Source organism: Mus caroli, unplaced genomic scaffold (genome assembly GCF_978045245.1).
Source record: "Mus caroli unplaced genomic scaffold, Mus_caroli_1 scaffold_57, whole genome shotgun sequence".
In the NCBI taxonomy this organism is placed as follows: Eukaryota; Metazoa; Chordata; class Mammalia; order Rodentia; family Muridae; genus Mus; species Mus caroli.
Genome location: NW_028227312.1, coordinates 228277 through 252669, shown reverse-complemented (window position 1 = coordinate 252669; position 24393 = coordinate 228277). Strand labels below are relative to the sequence as shown.

At 33.2% G+C, this 24393-nt stretch overlaps 1 pseudogene; it reads left to right on the top strand.

Annotated features, from left to right (window-relative positions):
- The first annotated feature begins 14354 nt into the window (after positions 1 to 14354).
- On the top strand, positions 14355 to 14981 carry LOC146999671 (NADH dehydrogenase [ubiquinone] flavoprotein 2, mitochondrial pseudogene; annotated as a pseudogene).
- The last annotated feature ends 9412 nt before the right edge of the window (positions 14982 to 24393 follow it).

The following is a 24393-nucleotide window of genomic DNA, read 5'->3' as shown; positions in this document are numbered from 1 at the left end:
AGTGACTGCTGTTTTGAATTGGGTTATTCTTTTGACCTTTACATGTGTTTTGCTGCAGAGAGGGAAGAGACATTTATTACTGCCCCCTTATCTTGAATTCTGTGTTGCTGTGTTTGGGTTAGAGGTACTCATACAGTCCATTCAACTAGTTAATTTCAGTGAATAGAAACAAATTCCTTCTGAATAATTTCTGAAAAATATATTTTTATGTTTGTTGCATATCCCAAATGTACACATTCTCATGATGTCAAACACAATCACTATTGCAAACGACTTTTACTTTTGTGAATTCTATTGTTAGTTAATCCAGGAATTTCCCCTTTACCTTATGACAACACAGTATGACAAGCTTATAGTTTCCTAATTAGAAATCACCAGTTTTATTCCTTGGTCTTTATTCTGGCTCTGTTTTTACCCTTATTTTGAGACAGAGACTTATTAAGTTACATAGGCTACCCTTTAACAAGGTGACTTTGAACTTGAAAACCTTCTGCCTCAGCATTACTTGGTTTTATTTCTAAATATTCAGTGATTTTTCTCCCTCAGTCTACCTTCTATTTACAGGGATCTATTCTATGTCAGAAATTAAATACAGGGAAACAATCCCAAGAGGATAGAATTATACCTAATCATGAAGAGATATTTTACAAAAGATGGCTTGCCCAGCCATCTAAAATATATCTTGGCCAGGGGCTTACAGGAGGGATAAGTGAAGTGAGTTGGCCTTTGCCAATAATAATCGAGGAGGCATGCAAAGTTGAGAATAAAGACAACACTCATCTTAGTAACACAGCATTTTCTTGTTTGGTTGGTTGGATATTTAGTTTGATATTGTGTTTGCTTGTTTGATTAAGAGTAGAAACAGGGTGTGTGCATGATTACTAAGGAAAGGGTAGTAAAAAGGGCTAAAACATTCTCAGCAGCAACATAACAAACCATCAATGTGAATTCTTTATATTTCAATTTTTCGAGTAAATAGTCATTGTTTTTAAAGGAAAAGATTTAATGCTAAATATAATATCTAAATATTATCAAAAATCTGTTTCAGCATGTAATCTAAACATTTTCTGGGACAACAAGTCCTTGCCATATCAGCAATTTAGAACTAATATCTTCTAAAATGCACATGGACAATGGAAGTTTTGGCATATTAGTGGAATTGTGAACGAGATATTGTTAGCAAGGTTAATAAACTCATGAGATCAAATAATGTAGACCATCCATCCCCCTAGAATCCAAACATGAGAGAAATTAGAATGTGCAGTTACTCACTAAAGGAGGGAAAACATATAGCCTTAAGGAGCTATGAGAGTCCAAGTTACTCCATAAAGGTGCATACCCCACAAAAATATCCTAGTGTTCAAGATTCTGTCTTCGGAAACAGGCCAGGTACCAAAAGCCTCTGGAACGACTTTGTGGGTCAGGAGCTGACCTGGCTTTCACTCACCACTGTGAAGATACTGAACACGACTTCAAGGAATTCTAGTGTCTCCAAGTGGAATAGTTGTGCAAACTCTGACCAGTTCTCTGTGACATCACCTATCTCGCTTACATCATAGAACCCCTATCAGGCTGGTTCCTTCTGGAGTTACACTCAGAAACGTTGAGCATCTAGAATTTATATTTTCATATGGCCTCCTAGAAATCCAAAATAAATAAATAAATAAATAAATAAATAAATAAATAAATAAATAAATGAATAAATGAATGAATGAATGAATGAATAAACGAATAAACGAATAAACGAATAAATAACGAATAAATAAATGAATAAATCAATAAGCGAATACGCAAATAAGTGAATAAATTAAACGAATAAATGAAGAAATGAATAAATAATAATAAATGAATAAATGAATAAATGAAATGAATAAATGAATAAATGAATAGATGAATATATGAATAGATGAATAGATGAATAGATGAATAGATGAATAAATGAATAAATGAATAAATGAATAAATGAATAAATGAATAAATGAATAAATGAATAAATGAATAAATGAATAATTGAATAAATGAATCCCTATAAAAATGGCCTGATTTCCTGATTCACATGCTGCTCAAGTAGATTCACTCTTGCACCATTTTTATTGTGTATTTGCTTTTCTTGTTTGTTTGTTTGTTTTGTTTTTTTTGTTTGTTTACTTTTTTTTTTTATTTTCCTTCTGTGAAAGTCTTCGGTGTCTGGCATGCCAACATACTTGGTGGTTATTTTTCCTGTACCAATCTTTCCCTTGGTTATCTTTAAGCTGTTCTTGGAATCAGAAATGTTGCCAGACTCTTGAGGCAACACACAGGATAGCACAATATTCACTTTATGAAAACCCACAGTTAGAGGAGGACAATTTTTATTCAAACAAAGCTGGAATTTAATAGGATTGAATACATTGCATTGAAGCCAATTGCAATCATGAATTATGTATTCTTTGTAAAGTGCAAGGAAATCATAGACCTTGGGTCTGCTTTCAAATTTGAGTTAAACTTAAAAGAAACCCGATATCTACCAGTCACATTTTAAATGTCTTTAAAATTTACCAGCATTTCTGGTTACAAGGAAATTCGTAGATTAAATGCAGTAAAACAGGAAGAAATAGATAATGTAATTTTACTTTTGAAATATGGGTAGACAGAATTCTGGACATAGGTAAGAATGGAATTTACTTACAAATTAGAGGGCACTTTAATTGTTCATGCCACATTGATCTTAAGTGCTTAAAAAATGTTTTTTCAGTCCCCTCCACACATTACATCCTCTTTATAGGGGATGACCCTAACTACATAGTGGGTTAGATTCTTCCAGGTCAGCCACCAACAAAAGATCATTCCTTACAGAGGTGACCACAGGCCAGTGTGATGGAGACAGTGTTCATCTGAGGTACTATCTTCCCAGGTTGATTTACGTTCTAAAAAAATCTAAGAAGCACCTCTACACATCCATATCATCAATGTTGATTGTTATACTGTGTGAAATAGACAAGCTATGGAGGAAATATAGATGCCAGCCCCACTGGATGAATTTCTTAAAAATGAGAGAGAGAGAGAGAGAGAGAGAGAGAGAGAGAGAGAGAGAGAGAGAGAGAGAGAGAGAGAGAGAGAGAAAAGGAGAGAGGTATTTCTCATCAAATTGTGTTAGGTGAGACAAGCTAAAATCAAAATGACAATTGTCAATTTATAATTTTAAAAAGGCACATTAAATAAAAGGAGATATTTTGGAAGAGTAAGGGCACCAGCAGGGGGGTCTGAGAAGATAGAAATGGAGGATAGTGGGGAGGATGAAAATGGTTAAAGGTCCCTATTGACCTGTGCAAAGAGTCACAACAAAGCCCAGTGACTTGTACATTTAAAGCACATTGGTATTAAGTAGCTGATTCTAAATGATGGTTTGATTAAATTGGGAATTTTAGCTTCAAGACACTATTAAATTTATTTATGTTTCTACTCTCATGTGGATGTTGCATTTTGAGCTGGATATGGGTGACAGGATATGGCAAAGTGATTAAGTTTTGTATATCATTATGCATCAAAAAAAAGTCACTCAGTGGGCTGCCATGCTTTCACAGGGAAGAAAGTAGCTAGAGATTTTAAGTGTACATGAGGTATAAAGAATATTGCCCCCACACTACTATAGATTTTCAAATATTCACCTTCATATAATGCTTCAATGTGTTTCCGCAAATGTAATTTTCTGTAGACTAATCCTCAGGTTTTAATATATTTGGAAAAATTGGACTGGGTCAGGAGGGATAGGACCTACAAATAAAAATCAATGAAAAATGCTGTCATAGAAAAGGTTTAATTATGACAGGGAGTTTGTTTCCTTGTTACTAGCCCATTGGATCCCTTCTGTGAGGGCAACATCCAACGAGAATTTCTTCATCTACTGATGGTGTCTTCATCTTGAATTTCCTGGCTCCTGAAAAGAAGTCATGCAAAATATGCTTCATTATATACTAGAAATCAGTGTCATTCTTTTTGTCAATACAAGATGTATGATTATGTCTCAAAATCATGAGCAACTGGGCCATAGAGGAAAAAAAATAGGCTATTTGTGCTGACTAAAGACGGGATGAGTTCAGTATTATCATGTGCACTCTTCGTGAAAGAAAGCAGCATAGCAGGTGAGAATAGATCAGAGAAATACAGCCCAGGAGGGACTCTGCCATCTGCTGTTGGCCTTGGAGATATAAAGGAACACTACATAAGGGATCCCTAGAAAGAGTGCCAGCCACTGCTTTTAGCTAGTGGAACCAGTTTTAGAATCATCATTTTCTAGATTTTAAAAGAAAACAAGATTACTCTAATTTACTAAGTATGGCCATTTGATACTTCAGTGATCATCAACAAGGTGTACAGGTTTGGACAGAAGTATGGGGACTCAGAAAAAGCCTGTTCTTGGAACTCCCTCTGCCTTCAAGTGAGGGAGACATCTTCCCAGCAACACTAGTAAACACTCTATATTGGTAATGGTACCCCCATCGTGTCCAGATTAGTGGTTTTCAAACCATTGGTTGAGACTCCTCTCAGGGCTCAAACAACCTTTTTAAAAGTATCCCATATCAAATATCTTGTTTATAAGATATATACATTACAATCGATGACTATAACAAAATTATAATTTGAAGTTGAAATGAAATAACATTATGGTTTGGGAGCTGTGTTTTAAAGGATTACAATATTGGGAAAATTGAGTATTTCTATTTCTGACTACTCTAAATCATGCCTGTCAGTATCATCTGGAGGAATAACCCCCTCTATTCAATCTGGAACTCCCGGAAAAATTAATACATAACCCAAAATTATGAAAGTTAAACAGCGGCTGTACCATAGTCTATAAGCAGGGCATGCTGACATATTAAGCAAATGAGGAAAAAAAGTAAATCACTCTGACTCCATGATATTTTGCCAAAGAGAAGCAGAGGAGTAAAAGCATTACCCAAGTGGTGACATCAAGAGGAAAGCATTGTCAGAATAACTAGCAAAATTTTTAAATACATGCCCTAAAGTCTGGATTTAAATTAGGTGAGAATCTTCCAAAGCAAAAGGAAGTGCAGAATCTTGAAGAAGGAGTTGAGGAAACAAGAGAAAAGCAAAGGGGAATTAACCAAATAAAAACAGTCAGAAGAAGTAGGTATGAAAGACATATCTGGGTAAGATGAACAGAGAAGTGGAGGTTAGAGGAGGCAGAAGGGACTGAGAAGATGGCTCACAGCTTAGGAACACTGGTTGCTTTTGAAGAGGAACAGGGTTCAATTTCTAGCACTCACATAGTGGTTCACAACAATCTGCAATTGTAGTTCCAGAGAATCTGATCACACACACACACAAACACACACACACAGACAAAGACACAGAGATACACAGACACACAGACACACACAGACGCACATACACACACATATCCCATAGAGAAAAACTTTTAAAATCTTTTACATAACAAATAAAAAAACCAAAAGAGCCTAATATAGAGTATTCCCTTTTAAGACTAGCATTCAGAAGCAGGCTGATCTGTGTTAGTTTAATACCTTCCTGGATCATATGCTTTTTTAGAATTTTACGCTTTTTTTTTTTTTTTTGTTTGTTTGTTTATTTGGTTTTTTAGGTTTGAAACACTGACCAAAACAATAAGGCAGACAATCTGAATGTACCCACATTCTTCTCCCTCTGCCTCTCCCTTTCCCTTTCCCTTTCCCTCACCCTCTTTCTTTCTTTCTTTCTTTCTTTCTTTCTTTCTTTCTTTCTTTCTTTCTTTCTTTCTTTCTTTCTTTCTCTCTCTCTCTCTCTCTCTCTCTCTCTCTCTCTCTCTCTTTCTTTCTTTCTTTCTTTCTTTCTTTCTCTTTCCTGCTTCCTTCCTAATTTTATCTCTTTGTCTCTCTCTTTATTTTTTGTCTTTATTTGCTTTTTTCTTTTTTTCTATCATTTTCTCACTCTCCCCTCATTCCTTCCTTCTTTCTTTCCTTCCTTCATCCTTGATTCAATCATTCCTTCCTTCTTTCTTTCCTCCCTTCCTTTCACTCTCTCTCACTCTCTTCCTCTTTCATTCTTTTCTTTATTTCTCTGTTTCTTTCTGTATTACTTTCTCTCAATCTCTAAAAAGATATAAATATTTCAAAATGATCCCATGCATCCTATTTGATCACACAGGACAAGGCTGAAGTCAATTAAAGCTTAAATTAAAAACCAAACACTTAAATAAAATAAAATCATTTAAAAAATAAAGAAAACACTAAAAATACAATAGAAACCTGAAAAAGAAGAAACTCTAAATCACTTTTCTAAAAATTCTACAAATCCTTTTAAAATACCATAGGAATCTAAAATGAATACACATGAAGCCGAAATATCCCTATAACGTTTGCTTATTTATTTATTTATTTATTTATTCATTCATTCATTCATTCATTCATTCATTCATACATTCATTCACTCATTAATTTATTTTAAATTTATTTTGTATATTTTGTAAATTCTCTCTTTCTCCCTATGTTTCTGTCTCTGAATCTTTCTCTCTTTATCCCTTCCTCTATCTCTGTCTCTGTCTCTGTCTCTGTCTGTCTCTCTTTCTCTCTTTCTCTCTTTCTCTCTTTCTTTCTTTCTTTCTTTCTTTCTTTCTTTCTTTCTTTCTTTCTTTCTCTCTCTCATCCTTCCTTCCTTCCTTCCTTCCTTCTTTCCTTCTTTCTTTCTTTCCTTCCTTCCTTCCTTCCTTCCTTCCTTCCTTCCTTCCTTCCTTCCTTCCTTCCTTCCTTCCTTCCATCCTTCTTCCTTTCATCCTCTCTCTCTCCAGTTTTTCTTTTTTCTTTTTCTTTCATTTTTTGTTTGTTTTTTTCTAACTTTCTCTCTCTCTCTCTCTCTCTCTCTCCCTCTCTCTCTCTCTCTCTCTCTCTGTCTCTGTCTCTCTCTCTCTATCTCTCTCTCTCTCTGTCTCTCTCTCCCTCTCTCCCTCTGTTAATTATTTTTTGAGTCTTTTTGATTTGGTTTTTCTGTGTATCTCTTACTGTCCTCTGCTTCCTGTAGAGACCATGCTGAACTCTGATTAAAAAAATCACTTACATCTGCCTCTCAATAGTTGGAATTAAAGGCATGTTCAACACTGCCTGGCAAAACCAAAATAATGAAACACCAAAGATAAAACCCTAATTTTTTTTTTTTTTTTTTTTTTTGGAAAAAAGAGAACAACAAAAATTACAACAACAACAAAAAAACTACAAGAAATACAGTACAATACTTCAAAAAATGAAATCAGTTAAAGCATAAATTAAAACTGAAACCCTAAAGTATACTAACATAATTAAAAAAACAAACAAAACAAAACAAATCAGAACAACAAAAAAAAATACATTAGAATCTCGAAACCAGAAACGCTAAATTACTATACTCAAGTCCTTAAAAAATTTTGAAATACTCTAGAAATCTGAAAAGAATACACAAGAAACCGAAATATGCCTAAGATATTTATTTATTTATTTATTTATTTATATTCATAATTACTTATTTATTTAATAAATTTTGACTTTCTCTCTTTCTATCTTTCTTTCTCTTTCACCCCTCTTCCTAACTTTATCTCTTTGTCTCTTTATTTCTTGTCTTTATTTTTTTCCTTTTTTCTATCTTTTCCTCACTCTCCCTTCCTTCTTCCTTCCTTCCTTCCTTCCTTCCTTCCTTCCTTCCTTCCTTCCTTCCTTCCTTCCTTCCTTCCTTCCTATCATTATCTCTCACTCTCTCTGTCTTTCTTTCTTTTTCTTTAGTTCTTTGGTTTTTTTTTTTTATATTACTTTCTCCCTCTGTCACAAAGATATAAATATTTTGAATTGATCCCATGCATCTTATCTTATCACCTAGGAAAAGTCTAAAGTCAATTAAACCTTAATTAAAAACCCAAACACTTAAACAAACTAAAATCATTAAAAAAAAGAAAGAAAACACTAAAAATACATTAGAAGCCTGAAATACAAGAAACTCTAAATCACTATTCTAAAAACTCTACAAATCCTTTTAAAATACCATACAAATCCAAAAAGAATACACATGAACCTGTAATATCCTTAAAACGTTTGTTTGTTTATTTATTTTAAATTAATTTTGTAAATTTTATAAATTTTGTCTTTTTCCCTATGTTTTTTTCTGTCTCTTTCTCTCTTTCTCCCTTCCTCTCTTTGTTTCTTTCTTCCTACCTTGCTTCCTTTCTTCCTTCCTTCCTATATCTCTCCCTCTTTTTCTTATTTTTTTCTTTTTCTTTCCTTGTTTGTTTTTTTTTCTTTCTAAATTTCTTCTCTTTCTCTCTCTCTCTCTCTCTCTCTCTCTCTCTCTCTCTCTCTCTCTCTCTCTCTCTCTCTCTCTCTCTCTCTTTCTCTCTGACCCTCTCTCTCTCTCTCTGTGTCTCTATCTCTCTCTCTCTGACCTTATCACTCTCTCTCTCTCTCTGTCTCTCTTTCTCTGTGTCTCTTTCTCCCTCTGTTTTTTTTGTTTTTTTTGTTTTTTTGAGGTTTTTAGATTGGGTTTTTCTGTGTATCTCTTATTGTCCTCTAGCCTCCTATAGAGACCATGCTGAACTCAAAGTAAAAAAAAAAAAAAAAAAAAAAAAAAGATCACTTACATCTGCCTCTCAATAGTTTGAATTAAAGGCATGGTCAACACTGCCTGGCAAAACCAAAACAATGAAACGCCAAATATAAAACCCTAAATTTTTTTTTGGAAAAAAGAGAACAACAAAAATTACAACAACAAAAACAAAACTATAAGAAATACAGTAAAATGCATTAAAAATGAAATCACTTAAAGCATAAATTAAAATCAAAACCCTAAAATACAGTAACATCATTAAAAAAACAAAACAAAACAAAACAAAACAGAACAAAAAAAAAAAAATTAGAAGCCTGAAAAACAAGAAAATCTAAATCACTATACTAAAGACTCTACAAAACTTTTGAAATACTCTAGAAATCTGAAAAGAATACACAATAAGCCAAAATATGCCTAAGATATCTATTTATTTATTTATTTATTTATTTATTTATTTATTTATTTATGATTACTAATTTATTTAATAAATTCTGTATTTCTCTTTCTCTCTTTCTCTCTTTCTCTCTTTCTCTCTTTCTCTCTTTCTCTCTTTCTCTCTTTCTCTCTTTCTGTCTTTCTCTCTTTCTTTCTCTCTCCCTTTCTTTCTTTCTTTCTTTCTTTCTTTCTTTCTTTCTTTCTTTCTTTCTTTCTTTCTTTCTTTCTGTTTCCTACTTCCTTCCTAACTTTATCTCTTCGTCTCTCTTTTTCTTTATTTTTTGTCTTTATTTATTTTTTCTATCATTTTTCTCTCTCTACCCTCTTTCCTTCATTCTTTCTTTCCTTCCTTCATCTTTCCTTCAATCCTTCCTTCCTTCCTTATTTCCTCCCTTCCTCTCACTCTCTCTCTTTCATTCTTTTTCTTTATTTCTTTGTTTCTAACTGTATAACTTTCTCTCTATCTATTAACAGATATAAATAAATCGAAATAATCCCATGTATCCTATCTGATCACCCTGGACAAGGCTGATGTCAATTAAAGCTTTAATTAAAAACCAAAACTTAAATACACTAAAATCATTTAAAGAAAACACTAAAAATACAATAGAATCCTGAAAATCAAGAAACTCTAAATCACTTTTCTAAAAACTCTACAAAACCTTTTAAAATACCATAGAAATCTAAAAAGAATACACGTGGAGCCGAAATTTGCCTAAAATATTTATTTGTTTATTTGTTTATCTATTTATCTATTCATTTATTTATTTGTATGTTTGTTTTTTTTAATTATTTTTTTATATTTTATAAATTCTGTCTTTCTCCCTATGTTTCCATCTCTGAATCTTCTCCTTTTCTCTTTCTTTCTTTCTTTCTTTCTTTCTTTCTTTCTTTCTTTCTTTCTTTCTTTCTTTCTTTCTCTCTCTCTCTCTCTTTCTTTCTATCTTTCTTTCTTTCTATTTCTTCCATTGTTCCTTTCCTTCTTTCTCTCTCCCTTCCTTCCTTCCTTCCTTCCTTCCTTCCTTCCTTCCTTCCTTCCTTCCTTCCTTCCTTTCTTCCTTTCTTCCTACCTTTCTTCCTCTATCTCTCTCTCTTTGTTTTTTCTTTTTCTTTCCTTGTTTGTTTTTTCTTTCTAAGTTTCTATCTCTCTCTCTCACTCTCAGTCTCTCTCAGTCTCTCTCACTCTCTATTTCTCGCTCTGACTCTCTCGCCCTCTGTTTATTAATTTTTTTTGAGTTTTTTATATTGGGTTTTTCTTTGTATCTCTTACTGTTTTCCAGCTTTGCGAAATCATTAAAGTTCATTTAAAAAAAAAAAAAAAAAAGAAAACACTAAAAATAAAATAGAAGCCTAAAAAACAAGAAACTCTAATACACTTTTCTAAAACTCTACAAATCCTTTTATAATACCATAGAAATCTAAAATGAATACACATAAAGCTGAAAAATCCCTAAAACGTTTATTCATTCATTTATTTATTTATTTTTAATTAATTTTGTATATTTCATAAATTCTGTCTTTCTCCATATGTTTCCATCTCTGAATCGTTCCCTCTTTCTCCCTTTCCCTCTCTTATTTTCTTTCTTTCTTTCTTTCTTTCTTTCTTTCTTTCTTTCTTTCTTTCTTTCTTTCTTTCTTTCTGTTTCTTCCTGTCTTCCGAACTTTATCTCTCTGTCTCTCTTTTTCTTTATGTTTTGACTTTATTTGTTTTATTTCTTTTTTTATCTATCAATTTCTCACTCTCCCCTCCTTCCTTCCTTCTTTCCTTCCTTCCTCTCACACTCTCTCACTCTCACTCTTTCAATCTTTTTCTTTATTTCTTTGTTTCTTTCAATATTACTTTCTCTCTATCTCTTAACAGATATAAATATATCGAAATAATCCCATGAATCTGATCTGAACCACAGGACTACATATTAGTGTCACATCCTTTATATAGGAGTATAGACTGAACATAATAATTTGTTTCTATTGAGCAAAATAAAACAAAATGATTGGGTTGCAAAACACTGGGAATTCCACTCCCTTTGGCTGTTACTGAGGCCTTCTTACTTGCTCAGCTCTATGAAATGAACTTTCATGTTGTGCTGGTTTGTACATGCTCATCTCAGGGAGTGGCACTATTAGAAGTAGGTGTGGTCTTTTTGGATTAGCTGTGTCACTGTGGATGTTCTGATCTGAACACCCAATTCTGACGTCAATTAAAGCTTAAATTAAAAACCCAAACTTAAATACACTAAAATCTTTAAAAGAAAAAAAATAAAGAAAACACTAAAAATACAATAGAAGCATGTAAATCAGAATGTGTCCCCTCGTAAGTTGGGTCGACCCAATGAATGGCCACACATCCATATGCACTTAAGCGGCAATAATTGAACTTATTGGGCTTTCAAACAAACAAAAGTATGAAGTAGATGGGGTTGAATTGATGAGTACATATGGGTATTGGTAAATACTGGGAAATGAAAAGTAGATGTGATCATCCTTCATTGTATTCCTATATGAAATTATCAAAAATAAAGAAAAAACATTAAAAATGAGTTGTTTGTTTCTAAACACACTAAGTACATAAAGATCATTTTTAATACTTATAAATATGAATTTCTGCCCTTTCCAATTTATAACCCCTATGACAATCCTGAGTGCACTATTTACTTATTCTCATGCATTAAATTATTGTTAATTTTAGTGAAATAAGCTCATAATTGCTGTCATGTCCCAAAGCAAGTAGACCAAATCTCTGAGTTCAAGTTTCTGAGTATTCTACTTTTGGCCTTCACAGAGCCTGTTGTTAATCTAATATTTTAATTATAAAGATCCTTCTTTTTGATAGCCCTTTCATGGTAGCCTCTGACTTTTTACAAATTGTTAGGCTGTCTCACTAATTACACACTGACTTGTTGCTTCTGCCTGTTTTCTGTGTGTCACACTTGCCACAGAACATGGTAAAACGTGGGTCTTTCTTAGACTTTCACTTCTATGAACAGATAATATGACCAAGGTCCTTAATTTAGTTGGAGCTGCTTACAGTTTCAGAGACTTAGTACATTACATCAAGAAGTGAGCATGGCAGCGTTTGGGCAGTCATGGTTTAGGAGGAGCTGAGAGTTCTACAACTTCATCTGAAGGCTGCTTGCAGAATATTGAATTACAGGCCTCTAGTATAAGGGTCTTAAAGCCTACACCCACAGTGACACAGCTAATCCAAAAAGACCACACCTACTTCTAATAGTGCCACTCCCTGAGATGAGCATGTACAAACCATCACAACATGAAAGTTCATTTCATAGAGCTGAGCAAGTAAGAAGGCCTCAGTAACAGCCAAAGGGAGTGGAATTCCCAGTGTTTTGCAACCCAATTATTTTGTTTTATTTTGCTCATTAGAAACAAATTATTATGTTCAGTCTATACTCCTATATAAAGGATGTGTCACTAATATGTAGTCCTGTGGTCACTGGGACTTATACATGAACCTGTGTATTATATTTAGTAATCATCTTTAATTAAAAAGTATATGCTTATGTTAATTATATTTAATAGATATTTTTGATCACTTAACTCATAGAAGGATAGAAAAAATGTAGAGATACTGAACTATTTGTTAACAATCTAAGGGTTATTGAAGTATTTATTTATGGACAGCACTGTTAAAAACATCATTTGAACTTAGTCACATAACCACTAAACTAATTAAAAATATATGATATTAATACAATTTGCTTAAACATTACCTGATTCAGATGCTTAGATAAAAAGCTTGGAGCACAGATCCCAAACACATAGTCTAATCCTCTACATATCATCCAATTCTTGGCAACAACAAGTAAACCACAAATGTCCCACCCAAGTTTTGCTTCCCATATGCTTGGGACACTGGCAATTAGTGGTTCCTAGATCCTTAGCACACATCCCAAACTTCCTTTGTCATCCTTTAGCTCTGAGTACTGACAGATAAGGAGTCACCAGACCCTGACACTGGGCCTGAATTCCCCAAGATCCAGGTGTGGACCAAGCCACAATGCACAAATGATTGGTTCCCTGTTTCAAATTGCACTCTAAAACTAACTCCAGATGTGGAAGTCAAAGCACAGAAAGAAAGAAAAGAAGAGCAGAAAGATACTATACCTCTCATAAAAGTTACAAACCACATCATAATGCCCCCAGTGAAAATAACCTTGAAAACCTACCAGAAACATTTTAAATAAATAGTAAATCATGTTCAGATGACAAGAATATATTCCAGGATAATAAAAGGAGTTGATTACTTAGTATTTACCTTTGAAATGTGTTCAACCCAAGTTATAAAGCCTTTAGAGGGGGACCATGGAAGACAAAGTGTTGTAACACTTTTAGGTAGTAAGCTGATTATTTTCAAGTACAACATTGACAGTTTATGGAAAATGTTTTTAAAGCTTATGATCCATGCAGGATTGGAGATATTTAAACTCTCCAGTATTTTATAGGTATAATAATTTCAATAAAAATAGGAAGAGATGAGGTAACACTTCATTTTCTACATATGAAAGTCAAAGAATATTCTAGGACTTTCTAAAGAAACATGACCCTGGAAATTATAGATGTGACTATCTAGTTCACTTTCATTAAAATAAGGATTACAGAAAATAAATGATCAATCTATTTTTAAATTACCACTATTAGTCTCATATACTTTATGTTAAAATTGCATAGTACATTAAATGGCTATTCAATGAATGTTAGTTTTTATGCTAATTCTTGATAAAACTTACAATAAACATATTATATAACATACTGGGATTCTTGATAATATTAATAATATTTATATGTTCTAAAACCTAAATTTATTTAACATTGTATTTGCTTAAAAGTACCACGTTAATTAACATCATAAATTGAAATAAAGTTATGTTAAGATTAATTTGCATCTATACAATTTAACTATGCTCAAAATTCATCTAATTGAATAATAGCATTTTTCGAAAATTATACTCTTATTTTAAATAAGATACTTTTAACTTAGAATACAAAATCAATAATATATTTTGAAAAACAACAGAAATACTTGTTTTGTAATATAACTAGAGAAATACTTTTTAAAAAACTCGTTCAAATAGACTAATATTATACAAGCAATACAATCTTCAAAACTTGTTAGAAGAAAAATTATATAGGTGTTTAAGTATTTCAGCATGTATTTTGAAAATGGTTTATTGCTTCTCTTGTAAAGTTTATAAAAACTGTAATTGAAATTGTGTAATAAATTTACTTGTCTATTGATCTAGCCAGACACTACTTCACTATAAAAAAATCTTCTTTACATTCAGAACCAGCCTTGAGCAGCCAGGATAGGAGAATATTGTGGCCAGTCATGTTCTGAATACATGCGAGGAGCCTTATTTGTGCATTGTAATCCTCCTGAGAATTACCCAGATACTCCATTTGATTCTACACCAGGAAAGTATAAGATAATGGAAGCAGTAATAAAAAATTACCCAGATGGGCATAAAGCAGTTCTGCTGCCTGTCCTGGATCTACCACAAAGGCAGAATAGAAGGTTTTTCCTCTCTGCTGTGAACAAGGTGGCAGAAGTTTTAGAACTACCTCTAATGAGAGTATGCAAAGTAAAAACTTTTTATACAATGTACAATCAAAAGCCAGTTTCATGTATGTACTAGTATCTTTGCATGCTTGAGATTCTGAGAGACTGGAGACCCTTCAGAGAATGCTTAGAACAAAAGGTAGATGCACTATACCTGAAAAACTATTCACTGTTATGGAAGGTGAATACTTCAGGATGTGTAAATGCACCAATGATTCAAATAAATGACAACTTCTATGAGGATCTAACAACCAAGGTTATTGAAGATAATACTAATGAACTCAGAACTGGGAAAGTTCCAAAGCGTGGGCCAAGAAGTGTCTGGTTCTATTTTGAGCCAGCTGGAGGCCTTCCTTCTTTGACTGAACCACCCAAACAACCTAGCATTGCTGTAGAAGAAAGACTTTAACTTATATTCACTGTAGAGATGTCACTGGATAAATAAAATATGAAATTATTTACATTTTTTTAAATCCTTTTTATTTTCCCAGTACTTCCAGATATGCATTTTGCTTGGTGAATTCTTTTCCTTTAATAATTGGTTTTCATGATCTGCTATGATAGAGTATTATCACCAATTGGTGCTTTAAAAGGAAGAGTAGTGAAAGCCATTACACAGGGTCAGAGCATTAGTGATTCACTGATAGACTATAACAGAAAGACCCTGATGGCAGATAAAAATATACAGCTTTTATTTCATGTTATTATTAAGAGCCACTGAATTTAAAATGTGAAAAAAGCCAGCCACATATTACTCATTATAGCTCAAATGAATTAAAGTGTTAATTTTATATTTCTCTAATCACATATTCATTCAATATTGTTCTCATTTGCTGCCTTCCAAGACTGGCATTTATAATTTGACTATTCATCAGAAATATGTAAGACTTTTACAAGAAAAAAATCCTTTTTCATTGTAAATGAATCTATAAGATAATAATACCTAGTTTCCTGAAACACTTAGAGTATAAAGAAAAATTTTTAGATGGTAAAACTTATAAAATTATGTATTAAATTGAAATGAGAATATGGAACCTTGCACAAGGGCATCTTCCTGCAGTAGCAAAGAATTTGAGCCAAGTGATAAGATCCAGGAGTGATATGATAATTCAGACAAATTAAAGAAGTAGGTTAAAGTCCAGTCCATTTGCTAACAATTGTGAGTAAGGCTGGAAAAGAAATGCAGAAGTTTTCAGGTAGAATACCAGAGGAAGTGTTCTCTTCAGTGTTCTATCTCTGTGAAGAAAAACATTCAAGAGTGATTTGCTTACAGTCCACTGTCGTTATGGAGGGTAGCCTGGTGGCATGCAGACACAGGTGCTGGTGAAGTAACTGAGGATTCTATTACTGGATTCACAGGGACCAGCAAGAATAAGACACTGGCACTGATCTGACAGTCTTTCACCGACAAGGTCATATTTCCTCCTACAAGGCCTCACCTACTAGTACAAGGCCACATCTTCTAATTTCTCTGAAGTAGTGCCATTCCCTTATGACCAAGCACTGGAATACATGAGCCCACAGGTGTCATTCTTTTTTTTTTTTTTTTTTTTCGTTTTTTCGAGACAGGTGTCATTCTTATTCAAACCACTGCAGAAAGCAAAATTAGAAATCCACTGAAGTATAATTGTTGCTTTGTTCGTAATTAAAATTATTTTCAGGACACCATGTAAATAGTGAGAGCTATGCTTTATCCAAGTTGAACTGCTCTTGTCTGTAGTTACCATTAATATGACTTTGAATAGTTTATTTTTTGGTATATATTCTTTAGTAATTTAAATATTAAATAGGGTTGGAAGGAAGGCACAGTGAATAAAAGTGCTTGCTGCTAATCCTGGAGTACTGCACTTGATCCTTGGACACTACAATATATACGCTAGAATGGAATCACAAATTTTCCTCTGACTTCTGCATAAACACAACCCACATGCACTGAATAAAAACGTAAAACTAAATTAATAATTAGTTAAATGTAAAGTTAAATTAATTAACTTACTTTTTAAAGCAGGGCTACGGAGAAGACCCATTAGTGACTCATGCATTATGCTAATTTAGGGTACCAAGTTCTGTTCAGAGCACCCATATCAGACAGCTCACAACATTGGATAAGTACATCTCTAGCTGTTGGGAGTCTTAATTTTGACTTCTAGATCCATTGTCAATATCACCTGCATATATCAACATTCTAACATATATATTTTGTTGAAGCTATGTTTTAATTCTTTACAGACAGAAATAAAGTTTATATTAATGACCCAAAATTATATTGTAGCATAAATTAAGGATACAAATTCTAAGTTAACAGAATGTTGAATTTAGTAATTTCATTAACATATGAGAGAAGTGTTTTCCTAGGACAATGTTCTCTGTTGTATTTAAGTTCTGTTTTAAAGTTGTATAAAAAGTATATATTTTATGTGCCCTTTGTGGACAGGCATTTTGAAACCCATGTACCTATAGTTCACTCATGATATATTTATCTGTAATTTTGTATAAGTGCATGTGTGTGTGTATGTGTGTGTATGTATATATGTATATATATATATATATATATATATATATATATATATATATATATATATATATAATGCATGCATATGTATATATATGTATATATAATGTATATCTATATATACGGCATAGAAATATATCATAATTCATTCTCTCTGATTAATAAATTTTATTTTTCATGCTTTATTATATGTGTTTGGGTGGGTTTGCCCACACATGTATCTGGGCATTGTGTGTGTATGTGCTGTTTCTGGATACAACAAGAGGAATCAGATCTCTTCAAACTGGAGTTACAGGAAGTTCTTACTTGCCATATGGGTGTTGGGATTAGAAGAGAGCTCTTGCAGGAGAAGCAATTGCTCTTAACTGCAGAGGCATATCTCCATTCGCAGGAGAGATAACATAGAGTCGTTTCTAGTTAAATGTCTTATAAATAGAGTTGTTAGAAATTCACTCATGGATATTTTTAATTAAAAGGTGGATTTATTATGCATATAATGAAGTCGATTATCATTTTATAAAAATTATAAAACCACATTTTGAAGTGTCTATTGTATATCAGAAATGCAGGAAGGTTTCAGTTTCTTTATAAAATGTTATTGTTCGAAAGTACAATGTTTTCCTTATCTCAATCTTACAAGTTGATATTTTAAATTACAATAATTTTAAATATAATAATTTGTATACTACATACTGATTACCTTTTTAAACATTAAATATGTTTTTAGAGTACAAAATAACTGAGTTTGTTTCACTCATAAAGACAGATTTATTGATTTACAAACACCATTTAGAAGATGTCTACATAATACAGGATAAACTTTTTATTTCAAAATTTGTACCTTCATCTTGTCTGTAAAGATATTTTTTATAAATTAGGTGATTTTTTAAACTTTAATATATAGAACATGATATTTCTTGTAAAATCATTTTAAGTTCACATCAAGTCTTATGCTTTGTCAGGGTTACGTATTTTCTATTTATTTTGTGCTAACAGCCATACCTGACATATACATTCATGTTCTTTAATACATAACTATCCTCTTGAATGTCAGTAATTCTAATGCTTGTACAATTGTTATATTCATATGATTATTTTGAATTATTTTAAAGTGTAACTTAAATATTTAATAAAGCAATTGTTTTTTAATGGTTCTATACTCTACAAAATTATCTTCAGCATGTAATAGAATGTATATTTTTACAACACAAAACATCCTTTTTTTCATTATTTCTCCAATAATTCAATTCAAAGTGTTGTTTTTCACATTATTTGTTTCCTTTTAAGGGACTGTGATTAGGCACTGAAGTACTTCAGAAAACTTTTGATTCTACCCATGATTTCACAATCTGTTATATGAAATGTATACTGATTGATTCACAGTCTCAGTAGCTTCTGGCTTTCACCGTTTTTGTGCATGTTTAATTACATATTTTAAGAGGATATGTTAACCAGTTGCCAAATTCAGAACCCTTACATAATATAGAAGGACGTTTTTCTTTTTCTTTTCTTTTTTCTTTTTTCTTTTTCCTTTTTCTTTTTTTGAAATAATAGTTTACTTAGTCATTTTAAACTGGTTATACTTAAGCTGCAGTTACACAGTATAGTTTAAAAGCCTGTCATTTGCTACATTATAATGATGTCTTCGATCTTAATTATTCATATACTCATACATTTTATAGTTGAATGAACTTTAAATATTATGTGGTATCAATAGCTTATATAAATCTAACTAATTGAAAAGAGGATCAAGAGAAGAATCTGCTGTGCTCAAAAATCTTTTTTTCAGATTCTAAGTTTATCACTGATGAAGCTATTTTGCTGGTGTTTGTTATTATGGTGTTATAACAAACATCTACTAATTTAATGAATATGATTGTCTCTGAAATTTTCTCGTGGACAGTAGATTCATTGTTGCTAATTGCCATTTAAGCTTGATTCTGTCCAATCTAGGGTCCCTGCATTATTCTCCCTCTTTATTACCGAAGCTAACAATATCCTTCCAAGAAATCTCAGTGCAACATGGATCACTGAATTTATGCAGAACATTTTATTTCTGCTTGATGTCACTGACATTCTGCAAGATTCCAATGACCTGTATTAATTCTCCAGAGTAGCCTGTGTGAATGAAGAAATGGTTGTTCATTCAATGCCTCAATTAAACAAACAAACAAACAAACAAAACAAAACACAAAACCTTGTCTCCTTAAGTACCTATACACAAAATTTTGGTAGTAGTGAAGATTTCTTATCAATGCACTTCCATTACAGCCCTGGAAACTGTCAAGTTAACCCATCTTCCTGCCGTATTCGAGAATGTTCTAAATTCTGGACTGCACTCCTTGGTACATCAAAAAATTGCTGCTCCTCATAATTAAACAAAGAAGTACAGTTAAATTTTCAATATGTGTTTATATTCCAGTACTCTCCACCTTATTATACAGCTCCCATTTTTATTGCAGTTAGCTATTGCTCTCAGAATTGCTTTTCTGTTTTTTTCTTGTTGTTGTTGTTTCTTCTGAAATACATACTACTTCTCTATATCTCTACATTTTTCTTGTCTTTTTGTATGTTTCCTCAATAAAAGTACCCAAATTCTTAAGAAAAACTGCCATATTTTATTTGTTCCTTCATTCTTAGTATGTTCTGAATTACACCAATTACATACAATAATGATATCTAAAGGGTTGTAGCAAAGTACATTTTAGATGGTAACTACTGTTTACCCTCATCAGTCACTCAAGTCATCCATGATGTAACTCAGTATCTTTTACAATCATCATCACCATGTGCTACACACATGATTACCCAGTTCAGAGGGATTGAACAGGTATCTCTGATTTTGAGGAACATTTGGAAGTGTATATTGCAACTTGTGGCAGAGGATGATCCTGGTAATATTTAATTAACTGATACTCTATTAAGGTCTCCACAGTACAATCTGCCAATAGCATCGGAAATGACTTCATTTTTACTTCATTTTGTTTCTGTTGAAGAGCTGAGACAAAAGGATGGACCATCTAGAGACTGCCATATCCGGGGATCCATCCCATAATCAGCCTCCAAACGCTGACACCATTGCATACACTAGCAAGATTTTGATGAAAGGACACAGATATAGCTGTCTCTTGAGAGACTATGCCGGGGCCTAGCAAACACAGAAGTGGATGCTCACAGTCAGCTATTGGATGGATCACAGGGCCCCCAATGAAGGAGCTAGAGAAAGTACCCAAGGAGCTAAAGGGATCTGCACCTCTATAGGCGGAACAATAATATGAACTACCCAGTACCCCCCGGAGCTCGTGTCTCTACCTGCATGTGTAGCAGAAGATGGCCTAGTGGGCCATCAGTGGAAAGAGAGGCCCATTGGTCGTGCAAACTTTATCTATCTCAGTACAGGGGAATGCCAGGGCCAAGAAGTAGGAGTGAGTGGGTGAGAAAGAGGTGAGGGTGTGGGTGGAGGACTTTTGGGATAGCATTGGAAATGTAAATGAAATAAATACCTAATTAAAAAAAAAAAAGAAATCTTCCAATACTTGAAAAGAACAACTTAGTCTTTCTTTTCTCTCTTCTTTCCAAAAAAAGTTATCGTTATACTTTAGAAACTAATAAGCATGTGAAATATATCAGTGTGGATAATAAAAATAAAGACCTCAGAACTGACAAAACATTTCTTAAAGAGATGTACAGTGCTAGAGAATCATGCCAGAGGATGAGGGTGTCATGGAAACTTTTTGTGTAACTCTTGACCCCTCCCTTACCATCCAAACTCATTACCCAGGAGAGAACCTGATTATAATACATCAACTCTTGAGTTCACACTATAGCACTCTCCATACACACAGAAAACTGAACACAAAATTCAAAGTCAAACACAAATTCGATTTAGAGAAGTTGAAACTTGATTAAAAATTAGAAAATTCAGTAAATATATGTTGCACCTTGGATAAACCACTCCACAATACCCATGCATTTTAGACTTGACTTCCAGTTACAGGTTAGTTGGTAGAGGATGACCTAATAGAAGGCAAAACTACTGAAAGAAATTTATGTCATAGGGAATGCACACATGAAATGATAATGAAACTAAGCTTTTTTCTTTTCTTTTCTTCCAATTTCTGGTTATTTAGAGATGTATAGGGCTCCTCCATCATAGGTTTTTGTCATGGTGCCCTGGGTTACTCTATCTCTGAAACATTAAAACTAGCCAAGGAAACTTTTGAAACCAGTAACAAAAATCAGTCGTTCTTCCATTTAGGTTATCTCTTTGTCTTAGCCACAGAAAGTATATCAGAGGTAGATCAAAGGTGGCTTTACTTCATTTAGTTGACTAGTGATTAAAATTTTATTTTTATTTATTTATTTTTTAATTTATTTTTTATTAGGTATTTCCCTCGTTTAAATTTTCAATGCTATCCCAAAAGTGCTATCCCACTTCTGTGTTTGCTAGGCCCTGGCATAGTCTCAAAATAGACAGCTATATCTGGGTCTTTTCAGCAAAATCTTGCTAGTGTATGCAATGGTGTCAGCATTTGGAAGCTGATTATGAGATGGATCCCTGCATATGGCAATCACTAGATGGTCCATCCTTTCGTCACAGCTCCAAATTTTGTCTCTGTAACTCCTTCCAAGGGTGTTTTGTCCCCATTTCTAAGAAGGGGCAAATTGTCCACACTTTGGTCTTCGTTCTTCTTGAGTTTCATGCATTTAGCAAATTGTATCTTATATCTTGGATATCCTAAGTTTCTGGGCTAATATCCACTTATCAGTGAGTACATATTGTGCGAGTTCCTTTGTGATTGTGTTACCTCACTCAGGATGATGCCCTCCAGGTCCATCCATTTGCCTAGGAATTTCATAAATTCATTTTTTTAATAGCTGAGTAGTACTCCATTGTGTAAATATACAACATTTTCTGTACCCATTCCTCTGTTGAGGGGCATCTGGTTTCTTTCCACCTTATGGCTATTGTAAATAAGGCTGCTATGAACATAGTGGAGCATGTGTCCTTCTTACTGGTTGGGACATCTTCTGGATATATGCCCAGGAGAGGTATTGGGGGATCCTTTGGTAGTACTATGTCCACTTTTCTGAGGAACCACCAGACTGATTTCCAGAGTGGTTGTACAAGCTTGCAACCCCACCAACAATGGAGGAGTGTTCCTCTTTCTCCACATCCTCGCCAGCATCTGCTGTCACCTGAATTTTTGATCTTAGCCATTCTGACTGGTGTGAAGTGGAATCTCAGGGCTGTTTTGATTTGCTTTTCCCTGATGATTAAGGATGTTGAACATTTTTTCAGGTGATTCTCAGCCATTCGGCATTCCTCAGGTGAGAATTCTTTGTTCAGGTCTGAGCCCCATTTTTTAATGGGGTTATTTGATTTTCTGGAGTCCACCTTCTTGAATTCTTTATATATATTGGATATTAATCCCCTATCCGATTTGGGATAGGTAAAGATCCTTTCCCAATCTGTTGGTGGTCTTTTTGTCTTATTGACGGTGTCTTTTGCTTTGCAGAAGCTTTGCAATTTTATGAGGTCCCATTTATCGATTCTCGATCTTACAGCACAAGCCATTGCTGTTCTATTCAGGAATTTTTCCCCTGTACCCGTATCTTCGAGGCTTTTCCCTACTTTCTCCTCTATAAGTTTCAGTGTCTCTGGTTTTATTTGGAGTTCCTTAATCCACTTAGATTTGACCTTAGTACAAGGAGATAGAAATGGATCAATTCGCATTTTTCTACATGATAACCGCCAGTTGTGCCAGCACCATTTGTTGAAAATGTTGTCTTTTTTCCACTGGATGGTTTTAGCTCCCTTGTGCAAGATCAAGTGACCATAGGAGTGTGGGTTCATCTCTGGGTTTTCAATTCTGTTCCATTGGTCTACTTTTCTGTCACAATACCAATACCATGCAGTTTTTATCACAATTGACTGTAGTACAGCTTTAGGTCCGGCATGGTGATTCCACCAGAGGTACTTTTATCCGTGAGAAGAGTTTTTGCTATCCTAGGTTTTTTGTTATTCCAGATGAATCTGCTGATTGCCCTTTCTAATTCGTTGAAGAATTGAGTTGGAATTTTGATGGGTATTGCATTGAATCTGTAGATTGCTTTTGGCAAGATAGCCAATAAAATTTTATTTTATTCCAAGAAATTCATTTTGAATTTGTGTATTTAAGATTGTAAAAATGGGCCAGAGCTATTATATAAAAGGTTCATGATTTTTAGTATTAAACGTTTAATTCAATTTGATTTAATTATGTATTCCCACCCACTTCCAAAAAAATCATATAGAGAGAACTCTGTAAAGTTTCCTGTCTAAATTTTCCCATTGGTTATTGTTTGGCAGCACTAAGGTTATAGTAGTGTAAGGAAGTTATTTACCCTTCTGCAATTCATCAATGTTAGATAGATTTCTCCTGTTTCATTTGAGGTCATTCATGCATTTAATATGTGTGTACATAAATTATGGTATATACACACACATACATATATACACACTCATACACACAAACACACACCCACATACACACACTCATACACACACACATACACACACACACACACACACACACACACACATACACACATACACACATATTCACATATTTAGATTCATATGGCCACTACAACAGTAAGGACTAAAAACAACTCTTAATTATAAGAATTGCTTGCATATCCTTGCCAACTGTATTAATTTTTAGACAACTTTCTCATTTTTAATTCAGAGCAAAACCGATAGTGTTTCTTTCTTCTTAGACTTGGAATTTAAAGAATGTTATAGAAATGGACTGTTCTAGTATGTGATGCTTAGTTACTGCTTTTTCATCCAGTGTAATTCCTTAGAGACTCATCTCAGCGGCAGAGAACTTCTCTTTCATAGTACTGGTATGAGCATGAGAGACTCCTTAACTAAACTTAAGTAAATCAAATGATAATCTCATTTTTACCAGATATGCTTAATAGAAAATGAGCAAAGCAAACTACAGCAAGCATACTCTGGACATAAATTTTTATTCTTTCCTGAGTATTTATATATACATCCTTTTAAATGCCCAGAAAATATTTTATATCAACTTTTTATTTATATTTTTGTTGCATTAAAATTGGTATTTGCAAAATTAGAATGTTTAAACTTTGAGGAGGTTTAAATTAATCAATTAGTTGATTAATTACCAGTCCCATATTAGTAATTCATTTAGTATCATTTAAACACTTTGCTGACCTTAGATGCTTAAATGTTTTCTATTTGTAAAAGTTTTATAAGATCTAAATTATAAGCATTTGAGGTAATTCCTATAGTGAA